Genomic DNA, 18,365 nt, shown 5'->3' on the forward strand with positions numbered 1-18,365 from the left:
TCAGTAGTATTTCTTGAGTTCTAGTTCTTAGGTTTTGGTATTTGGCTTCCCTGTGTTCTGTTTTGTCTACTCGGTGCCCTCCCATCCCACGTTTCACGTTCCTATGTTCTCTGTCTCCCCGGACTCTTTGTTAAGTTTACGTATCTTGTGTTCAGTCGCTATGTTTCCTGTTTTACTTTGAAGGTCCGTGTCTTATGTCATTGTATTCAGTTTTCCTTCCTCCCTGTCTCATCATGTTCATTAGGTTGAGCCATGTCTCCCTCCTGTGTTACCTCTGCATGTCTTCCCTGTATTGTCTCAGCGTTCTCTCCATCAGCTTTCCCGTGTTTCCTGGTTCCTCATCCCTTGGTTCTGGTCAACCCTCAGGTTATATGTTTATGGTTAGTTTTCCCTAGTTTAGGTTTTGTTAGTTTTCTCTGTTCCACCTGTTTGCAGTATTGATCATCCATAAATAAAGGCTCGCTTTCTGTTCAAAACATTCTCCCGCATCCATGTCTGCATTTGGGTCCCCATTCTTCTAAAATCCCACACATCTGCCTCTGCAGCTGTGACAGAGACAGTCTGCTGCAGCTGTACAAATAACATTTTTACTCTCAGTATTTTTTGTGCACGGATTGTGAAGGATAATTTTTATTTGCTTGGATGAATCTGTCATTTTAGTACATCTTATTGTATCTTAACTTTTTCTCAACTTATCTATTCATCTTATTGAACATCACTTTCTGTAAAATGTTCTGTAAAATGGATATTTTTCTCTCTAGAGATGACCAACAACAACAGCATCTCCCTGCAGCAGCTTCTCTCTGCCTTCCTACAAGCACTTGCTACAACTACTACAACAGCTGCACCCACTATAACTCCCTGTAACCATAAAGGAAACTAAAAAACCAAAGAGTGGTTTTAAGCCAGCATTGCATTTATGACGCCAGCTCAATGTTGCTTGTTTTGCTTTACTTTTTCTCTTTTCTAAATTGAATCTTGACTTTTGACTTTCTGATCACTGTTGTGTTTAGTAGCTGCCAAATAAAGTTCATCAGTGAAAATCAGTTAGACTCAAAATTTATTTTTTTTGTTTGTTTGTTTTTCACAAACACCATTGTATTGTATGGTTAGGCACAAGTTTTTGTACACAGATTCTGCCATTTTTTCTCTGTACACAATCACAGGGAATTTTAAATCAAACAATTGAGATACTATTGCAGAATTGCAGACGTTCACCTTTAATGTGGGTGGGTCTTTACAAAAGTATGGCATCAACTGTTTAAGTATTACAAACATTTTCATCGTTAGTGCCCAATTTTCAGCAGCTCAGTACTAACTGGATGGCCTGACATCATTTTATATACAAACATCATTTTTTTTATGCTTTGACTTAAATACTTAAGTCTATACACCATGAACATCACAAATACTGTGTTTCCTCCCTTCAGATGTTCTTCTTGGCATTTACTACAGAGTCTTCGGTTGCTGCTTCTCTTTGGTTCTCTTTATCTTCAGTTTTGTATTTAATAGCTGCTGTATTGCTTTGGTAAGTGGACTGATTCTTATATAGTGCATTTCTACTCTCCCTGCTTTATACAACATGCCACATTCACCCATATTAACTTTCCTAGCTAACATTCACACACGTTCATACTCCAATGGATGCATCAGAGTAACTTGGGGTTACTAACTTGGGCCAAGTATTTTGCATGCAGACTAGGGAAGCCAGGGATTCAACCACTAACCTTCCTAATCAGTAGATGATCTGTGCTACCTCCTAAGCTCCAGCCACCCCTTTTTCAATGTGATTTTGCACTGTGGCGCATTAATCAGCTGAGCAAGAGTAGAGAGTAAGACATTTTTCATTGAAAATGGTCTGCTTTCTGAAAATAAGTCAGAATTTCAAAAGATTTTTGTTTTTCTGTTAAGCCACAACACTGACCTATGAATCATGCAAGCTTTTTTAAACTCTCTATAAGACCAAGTCATTCAAAAATAAGTGGAGATTTTCAATAATCTGTGTGAATAAATTATGAAAAACAACGATGCCGTTCAACATGGGTTTTTATTCATTGTTGGTTCATTTTCAATTCATTCTTTGTAACAGTAATAGCTGTTGGTGAAGGAGCAGCTTATCGTATAGCGGCAAGAATCGCTGCAAGGAGTGTTGGATTCTGTAGAAGAGCTGTTATCAGGGCAAGATAACTTGTGGTAGTCCCAGTAGTCTGCAAGAAAATAAGTAATAAATATTATTACATGGGATAATGCATTCTCTGTTGAATGGCTTTCTGTGGATATGATAATATCGGAGAGTCCAGTGTGTCTAATGTTCAAACGTAGAAAGACAAACATGGGACTCACCCCCTCCCTAGATGAAGAACGTGCATCACGCTCGTGTGCTGAGTCAGTCTGTTTAAAAAAAAAATATGCAAATGTGTTGTTTTGATATGACAGCACAGGAACACTGATACAGTTTGGTGACTGAATTACACACACAGTACAAGATATAGTTATACATTATATATTAAAACATTAATTTAGTCTTCAGTCATATTACACTTACAGGATTTGCCAGAGCAAGGCTCAGCAGGCATCCAAGCAGAAACACAACCTTGATCATGGTTTCAGTGATTTTACCTGTTGACAATAATTCTGATGAGATGTGGTCAAAACCATCAGCAAAATCACCATTCCACCAACATTATACTGAAAACACAGAAGCAATAAAGGTTTGATGAGAAATGTTACCGACAGGTCTTCACAACTTCAGCAGACTGTCTCAGAGATGTGGATGATTGTGGTAATGCTGTACTGGCAGTGGAGCTTTTTATACACAGTTGCAAGTGATGATTTATCCTCCTTAGCATAACTGTTGGGAAATTATAATTCTTAGTAAACATCCTCATCTTAATATAAGTGGAAACACAATTAGGCAATATTTAAGGACACACCTGATTAAATCCTTTTGCTACAGCACAATTAAATAGCAACAAGCTGCTGACTTTTATCCTGTCAACCAATCAAAAGATTATATGGCAACATGTGATATTTGGTTGTTTAGGAACCCCTGAAAATGTTGGAGGTGATGACAGTGAGAGAGAGAGAGAGAGAGAGAGAACAATAGCGAGCGGATTCCATAAACCAGGACCTGCTCTTGATGTTCTTTAATTGATTTTTGTCTTCTTATCTATTAAATAAAGTTAATGTACCTTTGTGTTATAACAGCAAGTCATTAAAAAAAAAAAAAAAAAAAGGATGTCAGACTGGGTGTTGTTTGTTAACTGCTTAAGCCGCAAAATCTCCTGATTTGTAATAATAGCGAGGTATTTCCATCTGTTTACCAGTTTGCAAACACTATAGGGTGGACACCTACAGTGGTAATATGCATTACTTTCTAGTTATATGAAGAAGTGTTTCCCAAACTTTTGGAGCCATGGCCAATGTTTCACATTAGAAAAATCGCACAGCACACAACCAAAGAAAATGTCGCAAGAAGCATATTGATAATTTTCCCTTGAGAATCCGTGGTGGAAATGATTCAGTGTGTCCTCAGCATACCTTTTTTGCCTCGTTCTGACCACTAGTCATGTTATGGCCTTCATCTTGGTCAGAATTTTCTCCAGAACTCAGATCAGTGACTACTTTTTCTTTTCAAATATTCATCTATTGCTATTACGCCCTGCGTGGTCTCACAGCATGACTATTATGTAATTTCTTCTTCCTGTCCTTCTGTTTTACTGGGAGTTGGCAACCTATTTAATTATTGCCCTCTAGTGGAAGAGAAAGTAATTGTTCTGCCTGTTACTCATGCCCATTGCTTAGAGTACTAATCAGGTGGAACCAGATGATCTTCCAGGGCACACCTGATCATTTCTCCAGTGGTTGGCAAACACTGATATTGTCACGGAAAACGGGCTGGGCCGTGTGGAGGAATAAATGAGGACCCAAGAGCAGGCATTTGCTGAGATGCGAAGGAGGTTTATTGCAACATAAAACACAAGGAGAGAATGGCAAAACGGAACTAAAGATAAACTACACTGGGAGAAACTAAACTACAAAACAGCAAAGCAGAACATGAAGGAAGGTGGGCGAAGGCACATGTAGACACGACTTAAATACACACTGAAGAACGCAGGGAGATTACACACATGTGGGAAACACAGCTGGACCTGATGAGCCTGACGAGACGAGGGGGAAGCAAAACTGAATACAATGACGTAAGACGTGGACCTTCAAAGTAAAACAGGAAACAGTTCAGAAAGATGAAGACGTGACACTGAACTAAAGCTACACTAAACACGAAGGCACAAGACACAAACCCTAAGAACAAAACCCTAAACCAGAATAAACTGAAACATAGAATTATAATATTCAAAACAGGATAACTAAACAATCAGAACATAAATCATAATACAGATAAATACCAAAATACAAGAAACTGAAAATGCTGGGTCAAATGACCCAGGACCGTGACAAATATAAAGATTAATGTTTACACTGAAGTATTGGACAAATCTGTTGACCTGTATTATTTCATCCAGAACATCCCGAACACCACTACAACAACCTCCTTCTCTCTGAGACAGTCTGCTGCAGCCTTACAACTTAAGGTAAATAAATCTTTACTCTCAGCATTTCTTGTGTAAGGATTGTGAAAGATAATTGTTTTGTTTTTTAATTTGATGTATTTGTCATTTTACTATCTTATTGTCTTTAATGTGTTTGTTTGTTTGTTTGTTTTTTATCAACAGCTATAATAACTGAAACCATGCTGAAGGCATTTCTGTTTGGATGCTTCCTGCACTGAACATTCAGAATCTCACTACAACAACCTCCTTCTCTCTGAGACTGTCACAGTCCTGAGTTGGTGACCCAGTGTTCTGTATCTGTTTAATTTGTGTTTCTTGATTATTTGTTATTCATGGTTTTCACTGTTAGTGTTTTGGTTTCTGTCCTAGTATTTCTAGCTCCCTAGTTCAGTAGTATTTCTTGAGTTCTAGTTCTTAGGTTTTGGTATTTGGCTTCCCTGTGTTCTGTTTTGTCTACTCGGTGCCCTCCCATCCCACGTTTCACGTTCCTATGTTCTCTGTCTCCCCGGACTCTTTGTTAAGTTTACGTATCTTGTGTTCAGTCGCTATGTTTCCTGTTTTACTTTGAAGGTCCGTGTCTTATGTCATTGTATTCAGTTTTCCTTCCTCCCTGTCTCGTCATGTTCATTAGGTTGAGCCATGTCTCCCTCCTGTGTTACCTCTGCATGTCTTCCCTGTATTGCCTCAGCGTTCTCTCCATCAGCTTTCCCGTGTTTCCTGGTTCCTCATCCCTTGGTTCTGGTCAACCCTCAGGTTATATGTTTATGGTTAGTTTTCCCTAGTTTAGGTTTTGTTAGTTTTCTCTGTTCCACCTGTTTGCAGTATTGATCATCCATAAATAAAGGCTCGCTTTCTGTTCAAAACATTCTCCCGCATTCATGTCTGCATTTGGGTCCCCATTCTTCTAAAATCCCACACATCTGCCTCTGCAGCTGTGACAGAGACAGTCTGCTGCAGCTGTACAAATAACATTTTTACTCTCAGTATTTTTTGTGCACGGATTGTGAAGGATAATTTTTATTTGCTTGGATGAATCTGTCATTTTAGTACATCTTATTGTATCTTAACTTTTTCTCAACTTATCTATTCATCTTATTGAACATCACTTTCTGTAAAATGTTCTGTAAAATGGATATTTTTCTCTCTAGAGATGACCAACAACAACAGCATCTCCCTGCAGCAGCTTCTCTCTGCCTTCCTACAAGCACTTGCTACAACTACTACAACAGCTGCACCCACTATAACTCCCTGTAACCATAAAGGAAACTAAAAAACCAAAGAGTGGTTTTAAGCCAGCATTGCATTTATGACGCCAGCTCAATGTTGCTTGTTTTGCTTTACTTTTTCTCTTTTCTAAATTGAATCTTGACTTTTGACTTTCTGATCACTGTTGTGTTTAGTAGCTGCCAAATAAAGTTCATCAGTGAAAATCAGTTAGACTCAAAATTTATTTTTTTTGTTTGTTTGTTTTTCACAAACACCATTGTATTGTATGGTTAGGCACAAGTTTTTGTACACAGATTCTGCCATTTTTTCTCTGTACACAATCACAGGGAATTTTAAATCAAACAATTGAGATACTATTGCAGAATTGCAGACGTTCACCTTTAATGTGGGTGGGTCTTTACAAAAATATGGCATCAACTGTTTAAGTATTACAAACATTTTCATCGTTAGTGCCCAATTTTCAGCAGCTCAGTACTAATTGGATGGCCTGACATCATTTTATATACAAACATCATTTTTTTTATGCTTTGACTTAAATACTTAAGTCTATACACCATGAACATCACAAATACTGTGTTTCCTCCCTTCAGATGTTCTTCTTGGCATTTACTACAGAGTCTTCGGTTGCTGCTTCTCTTTGGTTCTCTTTATCTTCAGTTTTGTATTTAATAGCTGCTGTATTGCTTTGGTAAGTGGACTGATTCTTATATAGTGCATTTCTACTCTCCCTGCTTTATACAACATGCCACATTCACCCATATTAACTTTCCTAGCTAACATTCACACACGTTCATACTCCAATGGATGCATCAGAGTAACTTGGGGTTACTAACTTGGGCCAAGTATTTTGCAAGCAGACTGGGGAAGCCAGGGATTCAACCACTAACCTTCCTAATCAGTAGATGATCTGTGCTACCTCCTAAGCTCCAGCCACCCCTTTTTCAATGTGTTTTTGCACCGTGACGCATTAATCAGCTGAGCAAGAGTAGAGAGTAAGACATTTTTCATTGAAAATGGTCTGCTTTCTGAAAATAAGTCAGAATTTCAAAAGATTTTTGTTTTTCTGTTAAGCAACAACACTGACCTATGAATCGTGCAAGATTTTTTAAACTCTCTATAAGACCAAGTCATTCAAAAATAAGTGGAGATTTTCAATAATCTGTGTGAATAAATTATGAAAAACAATGATGCCGTTCAACATGGGTTTTTATTCATTGTTGGTTCATTTTCAATTCATTCTTTGTAACAGTAATAGCTGTTGGTGAAGGAGCAGCTTATCGTAAAGCGGCAAGAATCGCTGCAAGGAGCGTTGGATTCTGCAGAAGTGTTGGATTCTGTAGAAGAGCTGTTATCAGGGCAAGATAACTTGTGGTAGTCCCAGTAGTCTGCAAGAAAATAAGTAATAAATATTATTACATGGGATAATGCATTCTCTGTTGAATGGCTTTCTGTGGATATGATAATATCGGAGAGTCCAGTGTGTCTAATGTTCAAACGTAGAAAGACAAACATGGGACTCACCCCCTCCCTAGATGAAGAACGTGCATCACGCTCGTGTGCTGAGTCAATCTGTTTAAAAAAAAAAACATGAAAAAATGTGTTGTTTTGATATGACAGTACAGGAACACTGATACAGTTTGGTGACTGAATTACACACACAGTACAAGATATAGTTATACATTATATATTAAAACATTAATTTAGTCTTCAGTCATATTACACTTACAGGATTTGCCAGAGCAAGGCTCAGCAGGCATCCAAGCAGAAACACAACCTTGATCATGGTTTCAGTGATTTTACCTGTTAACAATAATTCTGATGAGATGTGGTCAAAACCATCAGCAAAATCACTATTCCACCAACATTATACTGAAAACACAGAAGCAATAAAGGTTTGATGAGAAATGTTACCGACAGGTCTTCACAACTTCAGCAGACTGTCTCAGAGATGTGGATGATTGTGGTAATGCTGTACTGGCAGTGGAGCTTTTTATACACAGTTGCAAGTGATGATTTATCCTCCTTAGCATAACTGTTGGGAAATTATAATTCTTAGTAAACATCCTCATCTTAATATAAGAGGAAACACAATTAGGCAATATTTAAGGACACACCTGATTAAATCCTTTTGCTACAGCACAATTAAATAGCAACAAGCTGCTGACTTTTATCCTGTCAACCAATCAAAAGATTATATGGCAACATGTGATATTTGGTTGTTTAGGAACCCCTGAAAATGTTGGAGGTGATGACAGTGAGAGAGAGAGAGAGAGAGAGAGAGAACAATAGCAAGCGGATTCCATAAACCAGGACCTGCTCTTGATGTTCTTTAATTGATTTTTGTCTTCTTATCTATTAAATAAAGTTAATGTACCTTTGTGCTATAACAGCAAGTCATTAAAAAAAAAAAAAAAAGGATGTCAGACTGGGTGTTGTTTGTTAACTGCTTAAGCCGCAAAATCTCCTGATTTGTAATAATAGCGAGGTATTTCCATCTGTTTACCAGTTTGCAAACACTATAGGGTGGACACCTACAGTGGTAATATGCATTACTTTCTAGTTATATGAAGAAGTGTTTCCCAAACTTTTGGAGCCATGGCCAATATTTCACATTAGAAAAATCGCACAGCACACAACCAAACAAAATGTCGCAAAAAGCATATTGATAATTTTCCCTTGAGAATCCGTGGTGGAAATGATTCAGTGTGTCCTCAGCATACCTTTTTTGCCTCGTTCTGACCACTAGTCATGTTATGGCCTTCATCTTGGTCAGAATTTTCTCCAGAACTCAGATCAGTGACTACTTTTTCTTTTCAAATATTCATCTATTGATTATGGGGGCGACCATGGCTCAGGGGGTTGGGAAGCGCATCTGTAACCGGAAGGTCGCCGGTTCGATCCCTGGCCTCTCTGTCCTGGTCGTTGTGTCCTCGGGCAAGACACTTTACCCTACCGCCTACTGGTGTTGGCCAGAGGGGCCGATGGCGCGATATGGCAGCCTCGCTTCTGTCAGTCTGCCCCAGGGCAGCTGTGGCTACAACCGTAGCTTACTTCCACCAGTGTGTGAATATGAGAGTGAAAGAATAGTGGCATTGTAAAGCGCTTTGGGTGCCTTGAAAAGCGCTATATAAATCCAATCCATTATTATTATTGCTATTACGCCCTGCGTGGTCTCACAGCATGACTATTATGTAATTTCTTCTTCCTGTCCTTCTGTTTTACTGGGAGTTGGCAACCTATTTAATTATTGCCCTCTAGTGGAAGAGAAAGTAATTGTTCTGCCTGTTACTCATGCCCATTGCTTAGAGTACTAATCAGGTGGAACCAGATGATCTTCCAGGGCACACCTGATCATTTCTCCAGTGGTTGGCAAACACTGATATTGTCACGGAAAACGGGCTGGGCCGTGTGGAGGAATAAATGAGGACCCAAGAGCAGGCATTTGCTGAGATGCGAAGGAGGTTTATTGCAACATAAAACACAAGGAGAGAATGGCAAAACGGAACTAAAGATAAACTACACTGGGAGAAACTAAACTACAAAACAGCAAAGCAGAACATGAAGGAAGGTGGGCGAAGGCACATGTAGACACGACTTAAATACACACTGAAGAACGCAGGGAGATTACACACATGTGGGAAACACAGCTGGACCTGATGAGCCTGACGAGACGAGGGGGAAGCAAAACTGAATACAATGACGTAAGACGTGGACCTTCAAAGTAAAACAGGAAACAGTTCAGAAAGATGAAGACGTGACACTGAACTAAAGCTACACTAAACACGAAGGCACAAGACACAAACCCTAAGAACAAAACCCTAAACCAGAATAAACTGAAACATAGTATTATAATATTCAAAACAGGATAACTAAACAATCAGAACATAAATCATAATACAGATAAATACCAAAATACAAGAAACTGAAAATGCTGGGTCAAATGACCCAGGACCGTGACAGATATAAAGATTAATGTTTACATTGAAGTATTGGACAAATCTGTTGACCTGTATTATTTCATCCAGAACATCCCGAACACCACTACAACAACCTCCTTCTCTCTGAGACAGTCTGCTGCAGCCTTACAACTTAAGGTAATCTTTACTCTCAGCATTTCTTGTGTAAGGATTGTGAAAGATAATTGTTTTGTTTTTTAATTTGATGTATTTGTCATTTTACTATCTTATTGTCTTTAATGTGTTTGTTTGTTTTTTATCAACAGCTATAATAACTGAAACCATGTTGAAGGCATTTCTGTTTGGATGCTTCCTGCACTGAACATTCAGAATCTCACTACAACAACCTCCTTCTCTCTGAGACTGTCACAGTCCTGAGTTGGTGACCCAGTGTTCTGTATCTGTTTAATTTGTGTTTCTTGATTATTTGTTATTCATGGTTTTCACTGTTAGTGTTTTGGTTTCTGTCCTAGTATTTCTAGCTCCCTAGTTCAGTAGTATTTCTTGAGTTCTAGTTCTTAGGTTTTGGTATTTGGCTTCCCTGTGTTCTGTTTTGTCTACTCGGTGCCCTCCCATCCCACGTTTCACGTTCCTATGTTCTCTGTCTCCCCGGACTCTTTGTTAAGTTTACGTATCTTGTGTTCAGTCGCTATGTTTCCTGTTTTACTTTGAAGGTCCGTGTCTTATGTCATTGTATTCAGTTTTCCTTCCTCCCTGTCTCGTCATGTTCATTAGGTTGAGCCATGTCTCCCTCCTGTGTTACCTCTGCATGTCTTCCCTGTATTGCCTCAGCGTTCTCTCCATCAGCTTTCCCGTGTTTCCTGGTTCCTCATCCCTTGGTTCTGGTCAACCCTCAGGTTATATGTTTATGGTTAGTTTTCCCTAGTTTAGGTTTTGTTAGTTTTCTCTGTTCCACCTGTTTGCAGTATTGATCATCCATAAATAAAGGCTCGCTTTCTGTTCAAAACATTCTCCCGCATTCATGTCTGCATTTGGGTCCCCATTCTTCTAAAATCCCACACATCTGCCTCTGCAGCTGTGACAGAGACACTCTGCTGCAGCTGTACAAATAACATTTTTACTCTCAGTATTTTTTGTGCACGGATTGTGAAGGATAATTTTTATTTGCTTGGATGAATCTGTCATTTTAGTACATCTTATTGTATCTTAACTTTTTCTCAACTTATCTATTCATCTTATTGAACATCACTTTCTGTAAAATGTTCTGTAAAATGGATATTTTTCTCTCTAGAGATGACCAACAACAACAGCATCTCCCTGCAGCAGCTTCTCTCTGCCTTCCTACAAGCACTTGCTACAACTACTACAACAGCTGCACCCACTATAACTCCCTGTAACCATAAAGGAAACTAAAAAACCAAAGAGTGGTTTTAAGCCAGCATTGCATTTATGACGCCAGCTCAATGTTGCTTGTTTTGCTTTACTTTTTCTCTTTTCTAAATTGAATCTTGACTTTTGACTTTCTGATCACTGTTGTGTTTAGTAGCTGCCAAATAAAGTTCATCAGTGAAAATCAGTTAGACTCAAAATTTATTTTTTTTGTTTGTTTGTTTTTCACAAACACCATTGTATTGTATGGTTAGGCACAAGTTTTTGTACACAGATTCTGCCATTTTTTCTCTGTACACAATCACAGGGAATTTTAAATCAAACAATTGAGATACTATTGCAGAATTGCAGACGTTCACCTTTAATGTGGGTGGGTCTTTACAAAAATATGGCATCAACTGTTTAAGTATTACAAACATTTTCATCGTTAGTGCCCAATTTTCAGCAGCTCAGTACTAATTGGATGGCCTGACATCATTTTATATACAAACATCATTTTTTTTATGCTTTGACTTAAATACTTAAGTCTATACACCATGAACATCACAAATACTGTGTTTCCTCCCTTCAGATGTTCTTCTTGGCATTTACTACAGAGTCTTCGGTTGCTGCTTCTCTTTGGTTCTCTTTATCTTCAGTTTTGTATTTAATAGCTGCTGTATTGCTTTGGTAAGTGGACTGATTCTTATATAGTGCATTTCTACTCTCCCTGCTTTATACAACATGCCACATTCACCCATATTAACTTTCCTAGCTAACATTCACACACGTTCATACTCCAATGGATGCATCAGAGTAACTTGGGGTTACTAACTTGGGCCAAGTATTTTGCAAGCAGACTGGGGAAGCCAGGGATTCAACCACTAACCTTCCTAATCAGTAGATGATCTGTGCTACCTCCTAAGCTCCAGCCACCCCTTTTTCAATGTGTTTTTGCACCGTGACGCATTAATCAGCTGAGCAAGAGTAGAGAGTAAGACATTTTTCATTGAAAATGGTCTGCTTTCTGAAAATAAGTCAGAATTTCAAAAGATTTTTGTTTTTCTGTTAAGCAACAACACTGACCTATGAATCGTGCAAGATTTTTTAAACTCTCTATAAGACCAAGTCATTCAAAAATAAGTGGAGATTTTCAATAATCTGTGTGAATAAATTATGAAAAACAATGATGCCGTTCAACATGGGTTTTTATTCATTGTTGGTTCATTTTCAATTCATTCTTTGTAACAGTAATAGCTGTTGGTGAAGGAGCAGCTTATCGTAAAGCGGCAAGAATCGCTGCAAGGAGCGTTGGATTCTGCAGAAGTGTTGGATTCTGTAGAAGAGCTGTTATCAGGGCAAGATAACTTGTGGTAGTCCCAGTAGTCTGCAAGAAAATAAGTAATAAATATTATTACATGGGATAATGCATTCTCTGTTGAATGGCTTTCTGTGGATATGATAATATCGGAGAGTCCAGTGTGTCTAATGTTCAAACGTAGAAAGACAACACCCCCTCCCTAGATGAAGAACGTGCATCACGCTCGTGTGCTGAGTCAATCTGTTTAAAAAAAAAAACATGAAAAAATGTGTTGTTTTGATATGACAGTACAGGAACACTGATACAGTTTGGTGACTGAATTACACACACAGTACAAGATATAGTTATACATTATATATTAAAACATTAATTTAGTCTTCAGTCATATTACACTTACAGGATTTGCCAGAGCAAGGCTCAGCAGGCATCCAAGCAGAAACACAACCTTGATCATGGTTTCAGTGATTTTACCTGTTAACAATAATTCTGATGAGATGTGGTCAAAACCATCAGCAAAATCACTATTCCACCAACATTATACTGAAAACACAGAAGCAATAAAGGTTTGATGAGAAATGTTACCGACAGGTCTTCACAACTTCAGCAGACTGTCTCAGAGATGTGGATGATTGTGGTAATGCTGTACTGGCAGTGGAGCTTTTTATACACAGTTGCAAGTGATGATTTATCCTCCTTAGCATAACTGTTGGGAAATTATAATTCTTAGTAAACATCCTCATCTTAATATAAGAGGAAACACAATTAGGCAATATTTAAGGACACACCTGATTAAATCCTTTTGCTACAGCACAATTAAATAGCAACAAGCTGCTGACTTTTATCCTGTCAACCAATCAAAAGATTATATGGCAACATGTGATATTTGGTTGTTTAGGAACCCCTGAAAATGTTGGAGGTGATGACAGTGAGAGAGAGAGAGAGAGAGAGAGAGAACAATAGCAAGCGGATTCCATAAACCAGGACCTGCTCTTGATGTTCTTTAATTGATTTTTGTCTTCTTATCTATTAAATAAAGTTAATGTACCTTTGTGCTATAACAGCAAGTCATTAAAAAAAAAAAAAAAAGGATGTCAGACTGGGTGTTGTTTGTTAACTGCTTAAGCCGCAAAATCTCCTGATTTGTAATAATAGCGAGGTATTTCCATCTGTTTACCAGTTTGCAAACACTATAGGGTGGACACCTACAGTGGTAATATGCATTACTTTCTAGTTATATGAAGAAGTGTTTCCCAAACTTTTGGAGCCATGGCCAATATTTCACATTAGAAAAATCGCACAGCACACAACCAAACAAAATGTCGCAAAAAGCATATTGATAATTTTCCCTTGAGAATCCGTGGTGGAAATGATTCAGTGTGTCCTCAGCATACCTTTTTTGCCTCGTTCTGACCACTAGTCATGTTATGGCCTTCATCTTGGTCAGAATTTTCTCCAGAACTCAGATCAGTGACTACTTTTTCTTTTCAAATATTCATCTATTGATTATGGGGGCGACCATGGCTCAGGGGGTTGGGAAGCGCATCTGTAACCGGAAGGTCGCCAGTTCGATCCCTGGCCTCTCTGTCCTGGTCGTTGTGTCCTCGGGCAAGACACTTTACCCTACCGCCTACTGGTGTTGGCCAGAGGGGCCGATGGCGCGATATGGCAGCCTCGCTTCTGTCAGTCTGCCCCAGGGCAGCTGTGGCTACAACCGTAGCTTACTTCCACCAGTGTGTGAATATGAGAGTGAAAGAATAGTGGCATTGTAAAGCGCTTTGGGTGCCTTGAAAAGCGCTATATAAATCCAATCCATTATTATTATTATTATTGCTATTACGCCCTGCGTGGTCTCACAGCATGACTATTATGTAATTTCTTCTTCCTGTCCTTCTGTTTTACTGGGAGTTGGCAACCTATTTAATTATTGCCCTCTAGTGGAAGAGAAAGTAATTGTTCTGCCTGTTACTCATGCCCATTGCTTAGAGTACTAATCAGGTGGAACCAGATGATCTTCCAGGGCACACCTGATCATTTCTCCAGTGGTTGGCAAACACTGATATTGTCACGGAAAACGGGCTGGGCCGTGTGGAGGAATAAATGAGGACCCAAGAGCAGGCATTTGCTGAGATGCGAAGGAGGTTTATTGCAACATAAAACACAAGGAGAGAATGGCAAAACGGAACTAAAGATAAACTACACTGGGAGAAACTAAACTACAAAACAGCAAAGCAGAACATGAAGGAAGGTGGGCGAAGGCACATGTAGACACGACTTAAATACACACTGAAGAACGCAGGGAGATTACACACATGTGGGAAACACAGCTGGACCTGATGAGCCTGACGAGACGAGGGGGAAGCAAAACTGAATACAATGACGTAAGACGTGGACCTTCAAAGTAAAACAGGAAACAGTTCAGAAAGATGAAGACGTGACACTGAACTAAAGCTACACTAAACACGAAGGCACAAGACACAAACCCTAAGAACAAAACCCTAAACCAGAATAAACTGAAACATAGTATTATAATATTCAAAACAGGATAACTAAACAATCAGAACATAAATCATAATACAGATAAATACCAAAATACAAGAAACTGAAAATGCTGGGTCAAATGACCCAGGACCGTGACAGATATAAAGATTAATGTTTACATTGAAGTATTGGACAAATCTGTTGACCTGTATTATTTCATCCAGAACATCCCGAACACCACTACAACAACCTCCTTCTCTCTGAGACAGTCTGCTGCAGCCTTACAACTTAAGGTAATCTTTACTCTCAGCATTTCTTGTGTAAGGATTGTGAAAGATAATTGTTTTGTTTTTTAATTTGATGTATTTGTCATTTTACTATCTTATTGTCTTTAATGTGTTTGTTTGTTTTTTATCAACAGCTATAATAACTGAAACCATGTTGAAGGCATTTCTGTTTGGATGCTTCCTGCACTGAACATTCAGAATCTCACTACAACAACCTCCTTCTCTCTGAGACTGTCACAGTCCTGAGTTGGTGACCCAGTGTTCTGTATCTGTTTAATTTGTGTTTCTTGATTATTTGTTATTCATGGTTTTCACTGTTAGTGTTTTGGTTTCTGTCCTAGTATTTCTAGCTCCCTAGTTCAGTAGTATTTCTTGAGTTCTAGTTCTTAGGTTTTGGTATTTGGCTTCCCTGTGTTCTGTTTTGTCTACTCGGTGCCCTCCCATCCCACGTTTCACGTTCCTATGTTCTCTGTCTCCCCGGACTCTTTGTTAAGTTTACGTATCTTGTGTTCAGTCGCTATGTTTCCTGTTTTACTTTGAAGGTCCGTGTCTTATGTCATTGTATTCAGTTTTCCTTCCTCCCTGTCTCGTCATGTTCATTAGGTTGAGCCATGTCTCCCTCCTGTGTTACCTCTGCATGTCTTCCCTGTATTGCCTCAGCGTTCTCTCCATCAGCTTTCCCGTGTTTCCTGGTTCCTCATCCCTTGGTTCTGGTCAACCCTCAGGTTATATGTTTATGGTTAGTTTTCCCTAGTTTAGGTTTTGTTAGTTTTCTCTGTTCCACCTGTTTGCAGTATTGATCATCCATAAATAAAGGCTCGCTTTCTGTTCAAAACATTCTCCCGCATCCATGTCTGCATTTGGGTCCCCATTCTTCTAAAATCCCACACATCTGCCTCTGCAGCTGTGACAGAGACACTCTGCTGCAGCTGTACAAATAACATTTTTACTCTCAGTATTTTTTGTGCACGGATTGTGAAGGATAATTTTTATTTGCTTGGATGAATCTGTCATTTTAGTACATCTTATTGTATCTTAACTTTTTCTCAACTTATCTATTCATCTTATTGAACATCACTTTCTGTAAAATGTTCTGTAAAATGGATATTTTTCTCTCTAGAGATGACCAACAACAACAGCATCTCCCTGCAGCAGCTTCTCTCTGCCTTCCTACAAGCACTTGCTACAACTACTACAACAGCTGCACCCACTATAACTCCCTGTAACCATAAAGGAAACTAAAAAACCAAAGAGTGGTTTTAAGCCAGCATTGCATTTATGACGCCAGCTCAATGTTGCTTGTTTTGCTTTACTTTTTCTCTTTTCTAAATTGAATCTTGACTTTTGACTTTCTGATCACTGTTGTGTTTAGTAGCTGCCAAATAAAGTTCATCAGTGAAAATCAGTTAGACTCAAAATTTATTTTTTTTGTTTGTTTGTTTTTCACAAACACCATTGTATTGTATGGTTAGGCACAAGTTTTTGTACACAGATTCTGCCATTTTTTCTCTGTACACAATCACAGGGAATTTTAAATCAAACAATTGAGATACTATTGCAGAATTGCAGACATTCACCTTTAATGTGGGTGGGTCTTTACAAAAATATGGCATCAACTGTTTAAGTATTACAAACATTTTTATCTTTAGTGCCCGATTTTCAGCAGCTCAGTACTAATTGGATGGCCTGACATCATTTTATATACAAACATCATTTTTTTAATGCTTTGACTTAAATACTTAAGTCTATACACCATGAACATCACAAATACTGTGTTTCCTCCCTTCAGATGTTCTTCTTGGCATTTACTACAGAGTCTTCGGTTGCTGCTTCTCTTTGGTTCTCTTTATCTTCAGTTTTGTATTTAATAGCTGCTGTATTGCTTTGGTAAGTGGACTGATTCTTATATAGTGCATTTCTACTCTCCCTGCTTTATACAACATGCCACATTCACCCATATTAACTTTCCTAGCTAACATTCACACACGTTCATACTCCAATGGATGCATCAGAGTAACTTGGGGTTACTAACTTGGGCCAAGTATTTTGCAAGCAGACTGGGGAAGCCAGGGATTCAACCACTAACCTTCCTAATCAGTAGATGATCTGTGCTACCTCCTAAGCTCCAGCCACCCCTTTTTCAATGTGTTTTTGCACCGTGACGCATTAATCAGCTGAGCAAGAGTAGAGAGTAAGACATTTTTCATTGAAAATGGTCTGCTTTCTGAAAATAAGTCAGAATTTCAAAAGATTTTTGTTTTTCTGTTAAGCAACAACACTGACCTATGAATCGTGCAAGATTTTTTAAACTCTCTATAAGACCAAGTCATTCAAAAATAAGTGGAGATTTTCAATAATCTGTGTGAATAAATTATGAAAAACAATGATGCCGTTCAACATGGGTTTTTATTCATTGTTGGTTCATTTTCAATTCATTCTTTGTAACAGTAATAGCTGTTGGTGAAGGAGCAGCTTATCGTAAAGCGGCAAGAATCGCTGCAAGGAGCGTTGGATTCTGCAGAAGTGTTGGATTCTGTAGAAGAGCTGTTATCAGGGCAAGATAACTTGTGGTAGTCCCAGTAGTCTGCAAGAAAATAAGTAATAAATATTATTACATGGGATAATGCATTCTCTGTTGAATGGCTTTCTGTGGATATGATAATATCGGAGAGTCCAGTGTGTCTAATGTTCAAACGTAGAAAGACAACACCCCCTCCCTAGATGAAGAACGTGCATCACGCTCGTGTGCTGAGTCAATCTGTTTAAAAAAAAAAACATGAAAAAATGTGTTGTTTTGATATGACAGTACAGGAACACTGATACAGTTTGGTGACTGAATTACACACACAGTACAAGATATAGTTATACATTATATATTAAAACATTAATTTAGTCTTCAGTCATATTACACTTACAGGATTTGCCAGAGCAAGGCTCAGCAGGCATCCAAGCAGAAACACAACCTTGATCATGGTTTCAGTGATTTTACCTGTTAACAATAATTCTGATGAGATGTGGTCAAAACCATCAGCAAAATCACTATTCCACCAACATTATACTGAAAACACAGAAGCAATAAAGGTTTGATGAGAAATGTTACCGACAGGTCTTCACAACTTCAGCAGACTGTCTCAGAGATGTGGATGATTGTGGTAATGCTGTACTGGCAGTGGAGCTTTTTATACACAGTTGCAAG

At 38.5% G+C, this 18,365-nt stretch overlaps 4 long non-coding RNA genes across 8 annotated transcripts; all 4 read right to left on the reverse strand.

Annotated features, from left to right (window-relative positions):
• Positions 1-2,154: 2,154 nt before the first annotated feature.
• On the reverse strand, positions 2,155-2,815 carry LOC146385607 (uncharacterized). Of its 2 annotated transcripts, none has more exons than XR_014800390.1 (4): positions 2,731-2,815; positions 2,546-2,619; positions 2,344-2,391; positions 2,155-2,207 (listed from the first exon to the last, which is right to left on the reverse strand). It is a non-coding gene; the product is annotated as an uncharacterized LOC146385607 (long non-coding RNA). The 2 variants fall into 2 exon arrangements; XR_014800391.1 differs by having other exon boundaries at positions 2,735-2,790.
• A 4,171-nt stretch (positions 2,816-6,986) lies between these two features.
• On the reverse strand, positions 6,987-7,805 carry LOC146385608 (uncharacterized). 2 transcript variants are annotated; one of them, XR_014800392.1, is made up of 4 exons: positions 7,710-7,805; positions 7,525-7,598; positions 7,320-7,367; positions 6,987-7,183 (listed from the first exon to the last, which is right to left on the reverse strand). It is a non-coding gene; the product is annotated as an uncharacterized LOC146385608 (long non-coding RNA). The 2 variants fall into 2 exon arrangements; XR_014800393.1 differs by having other exon boundaries at positions 7,714-7,772.
• A 4,468-nt stretch (positions 7,806-12,273) lies between these two features.
• On the reverse strand, positions 12,274-13,082 carry LOC146385609 (uncharacterized). 2 transcript variants are annotated; one of them, XR_014800394.1, is made up of 4 exons: positions 12,987-13,082; positions 12,802-12,875; positions 12,597-12,644; positions 12,274-12,470 (listed from the first exon to the last, which is right to left on the reverse strand). It is a non-coding gene; the product is annotated as an uncharacterized LOC146385609 (long non-coding RNA). The 2 variants fall into 2 exon arrangements; XR_014800395.1 differs by having other exon boundaries at positions 12,991-13,049.
• A 4,474-nt stretch (positions 13,083-17,556) lies between these two features.
• On the reverse strand, positions 17,557-18,365 carry LOC146385610 (uncharacterized). Of its 2 annotated transcripts, none has more exons than XR_014800396.1 (4): positions 18,270-18,365; positions 18,085-18,158; positions 17,880-17,927; positions 17,557-17,753 (listed from the first exon to the last, which is right to left on the reverse strand). It is a non-coding gene; the product is annotated as an uncharacterized LOC146385610 (long non-coding RNA). The 2 variants fall into 2 exon arrangements; XR_014800397.1 differs by having other exon boundaries at positions 18,274-18,332.

This window comes from Perissodus microlepis, chromosome 6 (genome assembly GCF_051167445.1).
Source record: "Perissodus microlepis isolate ML-2025 ecotype Zambia chromosome 6, ASM5116744v1, whole genome shotgun sequence".
In the NCBI taxonomy this organism is placed as follows: Eukaryota; Metazoa; Chordata; class Actinopteri; order Cichliformes; family Cichlidae; genus Perissodus; species Perissodus microlepis.